This window comes from Onychomys torridus, chromosome 10 (genome assembly GCF_903995425.1).
Source record: "Onychomys torridus chromosome 10, mOncTor1.1, whole genome shotgun sequence".
Taxonomy (NCBI): domain Eukaryota; kingdom Metazoa; phylum Chordata; class Mammalia; order Rodentia; family Cricetidae; genus Onychomys; species Onychomys torridus.
The window spans coordinates 18,545,628-18,553,585 of NC_050452.1; positions in this window are offsets into that span (position 1 = coordinate 18,545,628).

The following is a 7,958-nucleotide window of genomic DNA, read 5'->3' on the forward strand; positions in this document are numbered from 1 at the left end:
GAAAGAAAAAAAAACAAAGAATTAAAAAAATGAGCCAATAAAAAAAGTGGACCATAGATAGAATAGTTTTCAAATGGGAAAATAAAAATAGCTAAGAAATATCTTAAACAGTGTTCAACATCATTAGCAATGAGGGAAATGCAAATGAAAACAACTTTGTTATTTCATCTTACCCCAGTCAGAATGACCAAGATTAAGAAAGCAATTGATCAGCCGGGGCTACACAGAGAAACCCTAGAAAAAAACAAAAAACAAACAAAGAAAAAAAAAAGGAAAGAAGGAAGGGAGGGAGGAAGGGAGGAAGGAAGGGAGGAAGGAAGGAAGGGAGGGAGGAAGGGAGGGAGGAAGGGAGGAAGGAAGGAAGGAAGGGAGGGAGGAAGGAAGGGAGGAACTGACAAGAAATGCTGTAGAGGAAGTGGGGGAGGGGAACTCTGTTTCACTACTGATGGGATTACAAACTAGTGCGGCCACTATGGAAAGCACTGGGAAGTAGTCTCAAAATGCCAAAAACAGATGCACCATCAGATCCACCTGTATACCTCCTTGCCATTTGTCTCACAGACTCAAAATCCTACCGCAATGATACTTTCTCATCCACGTGCGTGGCCACTCTGTTCACAATCGCTAGTAAACAGAAGCAGCTTAGATGTCCTCAGTTGATGAATGGATAAGGAAAATGTAGTACATCCACACAACGGAATTCAGCTCGAATGAAAACTGAAACCATGAAATCTGGAAATAAATGGATGGAACTGGAAAACATATTAAGTGAGGTAACCCAAACCCAGAAAGTCAAAAGCCACATGTTATCTCTTATCTGTGGCTCCTAGCGCTAAAGTTTTAAGCTTGACTTTGTAAACTTGCAGTTACTGTAGAAACTGGGAGAGTAGAAATTGTCAGGTCTGAAGGAAACTCCATTTTCCCAAATTCTGGTGGTTAGACAAAAGCCAGCATTCCTCAGGAACTTGTGAAACCAGTTCTCACTTGCCAAAAGGAGTAATTCTCCTTATCTATAGCAAAAGGGAAGTGTGGCTCTTCATTAACATATGCCTGTGGCGCCTCTCCACAAATCAAGGTGTGTGCTAGCTCCTAAGCTCTCTCGGTGTGCTTGTTATATACTTAAAAGTACTCACAAGTACTTGTTATATACTTCAAAGACCCCACTCCAGCTCACAGGCTCCTTTTTCTCCCAGGTACCCATTCCCTCGTAACCCTGGAGATTAACCCCCTCTCTGCTCTCTCTGGCTGACAGCCTTGGCAGGGCGGAATAAACTTTTCCCTTTGCCATGCACAGAGCTCCTATTTCAGTTTCTTTACTGAACCCCTCGCATTCTGAAATGGACCACTGGGGAGGCAGGCGCTCCAGAGAGCAGAGGAGTACGACAAAGGTGTGACAAGGAGCAGCGGGGAAACCAGGAGAGACTTAATTAGCCGTGTGTGTGTGTGTGTGTGTGTGTGTGTGTGTGTGTGTGTGTGTGAGAGAGAGAGAGAGAGAGAGGGAGGGAGGGAGAGAGAGATACAGAGGGAGGCAGACTAAGGAAATTTGAAAAAGCCACAGAAAAATCTATTATTTTATAAACAAAAATTAATATATGATAAATACGTTTATTAGTCTGTGTATAAATGAAATCATCCCATACTGAGGAGTAGTGTTTTCCCCAGGAACCATAGACTATGTAACAAAAATCCCAGGACAAGGTAAGGGACACCTCCCTTGGAGTGGTATGACGTAGGAATCCAAGAGACCCTCCTAAACAATACAGGCTGTGGCTAAAGCCCGTGGCCACTACTCAGTGCTTTCTAGTGCTGTGACAAACACTATGATCACAAGCGTTTGGGAGGAAAGGGCCATTCATCCCAGCTCACAGTTTACAGTACCATCATGGAAAGGAACTCAGGTAGAAACCTCAAGGCAGGAAATGAAACAGAGGCCACGTGGAAGAACTCTGTGTCCTGCTTACTCCTACCTTGCCCAGTGTGGAACCACCCACAGTGGGCTGGGCCCTCCCACCTCAATAGCCAATCCAAACAAGAAAAACGCCCTACAGGCTTGCCTACAGGCCAATCTTATGAAGGCATTTTCTCAACTTAGGTGGGTTTTTTTTTTTCTTCTCAGATGACTCTAGTTTTGTTAAGTTAACAAACCAACACAGTTGTCTCCCAAAATTTAAAGGTAAGTCCCTATTACTGAAGATGCTACACACTTAGGTCACGGGACTTGAAAGGAAATCAAGCTAGTACTGACCTGGAAACCTCTTCCCTGGGGACTAGACTAGCGCTCATCATGTCAGAAGATGGGTGCTGGCAGCCAGAGTTGTCAACAACAGTGCTACCCAGCAACAATGACCAGTCTGGCAAGATAGTTCCAACAGTGTGAGAGTGGCACTTACACATTCACATTTACCAATGACTATCTAATTGAACCCAAGGCCTGCTGTTGCTTATTAAGCGGCACAAAGTTATTCTTTAATTGGTGCTGTTTACAGAGAAAAGCCATAATAAGAGTTTATTAAGGGGAGGGGACAGAAGGGATGTGCATAAGCCTATGGAATGACCGTGCAGGAAGAGGGGGGAGGGATAGGCAGAACTCACCTTTATAGGTCCCCTCATCCCACCTCCTCACCTTCCATCCATGCATATTCATATGGGTTTACGTAGCTACGCCACTTTTGCACATAGGTTATGTGACCACATGGCTTGGATTACATAGGACGTAAGGCCCTAGGATGACTAAGCATCTTGCCTGGCTACTGGACAGCACATGTGTGGTCATGTAGCTGGGGGAGTGGCTAGGAATTCTAACACCTGCTCAATAGGAGGGTACACATGCCTCCTCGTACTATAAACCCAACCAAGAACCCACAGCTGGTGTGGTCATAGACCCTACCATTTTGCTGAATTAATATAGTTACAATTGCTTTCTAGATATGTATGCTTACATCCATAGATAAGTACAGCTCCCATCCTTCATCAAAGCAGCTTCTTTTTTGCAGAAGACAGAGGATATTATAGAGATCTACAACTGGTCAAAATGCAGAGAATAAGTGACCTGGGGGGGGATTAGCCCCAACTGGAACATCTACCCTGGACCTCGGATTCATGAGATAGGGGGAAGAAAGATGGTAGGAGCCAGGACACTGAATGACGACTGAAAGACAGTGACCTCTCCACAATGCAGTCTCTTGAACAAGATCTGCACAAGAGCACACAGGTCAACCTGCCAGCACGAACAGGGGGATTTTCACAATGCCCCACCCTTAGATGAGGGGCTGCAGGCCACCAATGGATGCTCCTCAGCAGAAGACGGCTAGTTCCCTCTAGGAATGAACCCTTGGTAGGTTTCTCAGGCCTTCGCAACCACCCTTAAACACATGTACATATGGGTAACACGTTGGTCCATCTGTCTATCTATTTTGACGATAATAATAGGCAAGGTCATGAGTTTGACAAGGAGTGGTGAGGGAAGAAGGGAGGGACTTGGAATTAGGAGGAGGAGGCATGGAAATGATGTAAATACAGTATGACTCGTATATGAAATTTTCATAAATGTCAAAACATAATAACCATAGAAGCAACTGGCTGCCTATGGGAGTTGCCTTCTCTTGTGTGCGGTAGCTACGGTTTAATCCTGATTTTCAGATTGGACAAATCCTGGTCTCCTCTACCTCTGTAGAAACAGATCACCACTTCTTAGCTGTGCGTGGAGACTCATACCTAGAATCCTAGCACCTCAGAAGCAGAGGTAGGAAGAACAGAAGTGATGCAGCTCTATAGTGAGTTCAGGCCAGCCTAGACTACAGGAGACAGAGAGAGAGAAAGAGGGTGTGGAGTCACCTCCTTAGAGGGGTTCTGGAAGTTTTTGTTACCGTAGGAAAGATGTTATATATTGTAACATAGGATGTACATATGTTTATGCACTTGAAACTAAGTTTCAGAAAATAATATTCTCACTATTGGGTGCAATATTCCTTATTTTCTATTCAATTCTGTTCTTTAAAAAAAAAAAAAAAAGAGGTGGGGAGCTGATCTTCAGAACTTTGAAATGAATGACTTGACCCACTGGTAAGCTAAGGCCAGCAATTTGTAAAACACTGAATGAAATGGTACGTGCAGCCCAGAAACATACCCATACAAACATAGCCAGCTGGTCCTGGATGAAGGAGCCAAGATAATGTAGCAAAGGGAGCAGCAGCCTTTTCAGGGAAGGGCTAGGACAAACGCACAGCCACCAGCAATCAGCCAGGCAACACAGACATAGATCTGAGACCTTACACTCTTTTCAAAATTAATTCCAAATTCATCACAGACGTAAAGTTCAAATACAAAATTATAAAACTCCTAGAAGAAAATCCAAAAGCAAATCCAAGGGACCTTGGGTTTGAGGATGATTTTTTTTTAAGCTACAGCTAAGGAAAATCCCTAGCAGGGGGGAAAAAGGTAAGATAGACTTCATTAAAGTTCAACTTTTCTCTGCAAGGACTGACTGGGGAGATAGCGCAGTGAGGCAGCATTTGCCAGGCACTGTAATTGGCATCTGTAACCCCAGTGTTCCAACTTTAAGACAGGAGGTGGAGACAGGAGAATCCCTGGAAACTCACAGGCCAGATAGCATGGCATGCATATCAGCAAACAAAAGAGAGAGCCTGTCTAAAGATAGAGGGTAGGGGCTGACATACAAGGTTGTCCTCTGATCACACAAGCACCATGGTCCATGCCACCTGCACTCACCACATGTGCAGAGGTAGAATAAATACATTACAATTTTTAATTTTCTTTGCAGGAACAACTAAGTTCAAATTCCCATCGGGTCCTCATTAGGGTTGCTTTTCTAAGAAATTGTGATTCCCTGGGCATTCCTCTTCTGTGTACTAAGCCAGTGTTGGTACTATAGGGCGGCCCATCTTTCCACCTTGAAACCATCTCTCCCAGTAAAGTCTGTACTCACAGCCTTGCCCCTGAAACACACCCTATGCTATCACTGATGGCATGAAGCCCAGTCACCCCATCTCAGGAATAGCATCCACCACTGCAGCATGTGCTAACTTCTGCTTCCCTGGGTCACGGCAAGGTCACATTACATCAACAGTTCTTAGCCATCATCATGTTGCCACCAGAAAACATGAGCAATGTATAGAGACACTTACAGTTGTCACAGTGAGGGTGAGTGGTACCCAGTGAACAAAGTCCAGATGTGGCTCAATACCCTACAATGCCAAGACAGCTCCCTCCATACTCTTCATCCTGTCAATGGTGCTGACATGGTATTTTTGTTTGTCAGTATGATGGGAAAAGCAATGTTCAGATAACTGATACAGCATTATGTCTGAGTGTATCTCTGAGGGCATGTCTAGAAGGAATTAACATTTGACTACATAGACTCTTCACCTAGAAAATCCAAGAAAGCAGAAAAGGGGTGGGAGGAGAGACAGTACCAAATAAGGGCAGAGAGGGAATATATTGGGGATAGGAAGGTTCAAACACATAGAGTAGTGAGGGATGAAAGAAGTAAGAGAACAGAAAAGGGGTCAAACAGGATAACGGGAGTGTGAGAAAACCACTCAGTAACTTACTATCTGATAAGCCAGTTTGAAAACACAAGAGAGAGTATGAAGACAGGTACCGAGCAGGACTAGACAACACAGGTGCTAGAAGAAATGGGCCATTAAACAAAACCCCTAAGGCCAAGTGTGAGACACCGCCAGAAGAGTTATTGGTCAGAGAGTTGTCCCAAAAGCCCTCAAAACGATACAGGCTTTTGCAATTCATACTTAGTTTTCCACCAGAACTATTTTATGAGACCTTACTACTGTAGACAGCATACACATCAGATGCAAGGTGTAGAGAAATCAAGTTGGAACTGGGCTAGAAGGATCCTCCATTCTGGTTGGCTCTCATGGCTCCAGATGGTGCTACATAAGGCTACTGTGCCAGTAAAAGTACCAACAGTTGAACCCAGCTGAGAACTCAACAAATTATAATACCAAACTTCCAGGCAAGATATGCCCATCGTTTCGATTGTGGCATGACTGTTATGGATGTAACAACCACCATTCCCTGAGTGGATCTGGGGTTTGCTATAGATGAGAGAATCCATGCCTAATACTGTAAACCTGGTCCAAAACCCATGACTAAAGAGGTCTTAGACCTTGTGGGATGGTAACCTAAGATGGCTGCTTAGCTTAATTGGCATAGTATCTGTTTCTACACACAGAGACATGATTGATTCTCTCAGCCTTAAATGGAGAAGCCTTTCTTTGCAGAGAACAGAGGTAAATGCAAAGACCCATGGCTGTACAAGACACTGAGAATAAAGACAGTTGAGGGCTCAGCCATGGATGCGACATTTACACCACTCCTTTAAGGTTTAGGGAACAGTGCAGGAAATGAGAAAGACTGTAAGAGCCCAGAGGAAGTGGAGAGAGGCTGCAAAATACCACCTTCTAAGCATGACACAGCCGTAACAGCCATGACCTCACAGCAGCTGTGTATAATTAGAATTGGATCCACAGAAGTTGGGCTCTCTAGCAGTCAGTATGGAGAGGGAAAAACTCCTGGGACCCTGCCACAGATTCTGCCTATCTATTGGCAAGATTCTAAGAGAAGGAGACATCGTACCTAGTTGTATACCACTGGGGAGGCCAGGCTGTGATGGTTAGTTCCAAACTCTGGATCACATAAGTGGCCCCAATTAAACCCACGGAACACTACACCAAACGGAACCATCTAAATAGGGGAAAGAAATTTGGAGGAAAGAGGGAGGCTTGTGAGGGTGGGAGGGAAGTAGAAATTAACTGGGAGAGGAAACCACATGTGTAGGGTACATACATGAAATTGTGAAATAGCACAGTGTATTAACAAGAGGAGCGTCCATCCTCACCAAGGTACCACATAACCCACAATATTGACGGCAAGGAGTGGTAAGAGAGGGTAACGTTCCCTCTCTGCTCTAGCTTGATGTCGGAGCTCCTGATTCTGGAACCTTCACCCTCAGACTGTCCCCGTGATCTCCTGTTTCCAGCACCCTCAGAACTGAGGTCACGGGGATGTGCAAGCACCCAGCTTACGCGGGTGCTGAGATTATTATTTTGAGGAGAAAGTAAGTTGTGTGTTCTTATTGCTTCAGTTTTTATTGCTTCAAAGTCGTGTTCTTCTTATTGCTTCCTGCCAAATCCTTTCCACTCAAAACTTGATTTCCTGTCCAGGCACCTCTTCTGAATTTTAAGCTCAGATACTGAAAGGCCTACCGGATATTTACTCTTAGATAAGAAGAAGGTATCGGAAATTTGATTCCCAAACTGAATGCTCAGTGTCCTCCTTCTCTCCTGAACCAAAGCTGGTCTCATCTCCCATGTTCTACTGCCCTTGGGTTTCATGCCCAAGAATCCATCTCTGTGGTTCCTTCTTCTTCCCCAGAGACTTCCTGATGTGTGTACATGGACTCGTATGTGTGCATATGCACGCACATATCTCAGACTTGTCTGCCTTTCTTACCTCAACATTCTTCTCTCTCCAGGCCAGCCTATAGTCTCTCCTGGATTTCTGGGCTTTCCTTCCCTCAGGAAAGCAAAGAGAATTCCACTCTACCCTCTCTTGCCTCTGGATTCCACACATGAGCCACAGTGAGGTTAAAACATAAGTAAGCCAAGGGAACCGCTTTCTAGCGGACTCCAGTGTCTTCCGCTGCTGTTGAGGGATACACAGTATGTATGTAGTGTGGCTTGCCAGGCCCATTGTGAGTGGTCTTTGGAGTTGGCTTTCTTTGAGTCCTGGAAGGGCTTGGGGCTCTCATAGACACTGATTGCCACCAGAGGCCTTCCCTTGACTCTTCCCTTGCTGAGAGCTATCACTTCTCAGGCCTCAGTGGAGACTTGAAGTGTGGGGCACCTTACAACAGGTCCCTATGCAACTGCCTTGGCATGATCCCCCCCTCAATCTTTCCTTCAATAATTCTTGGGGGC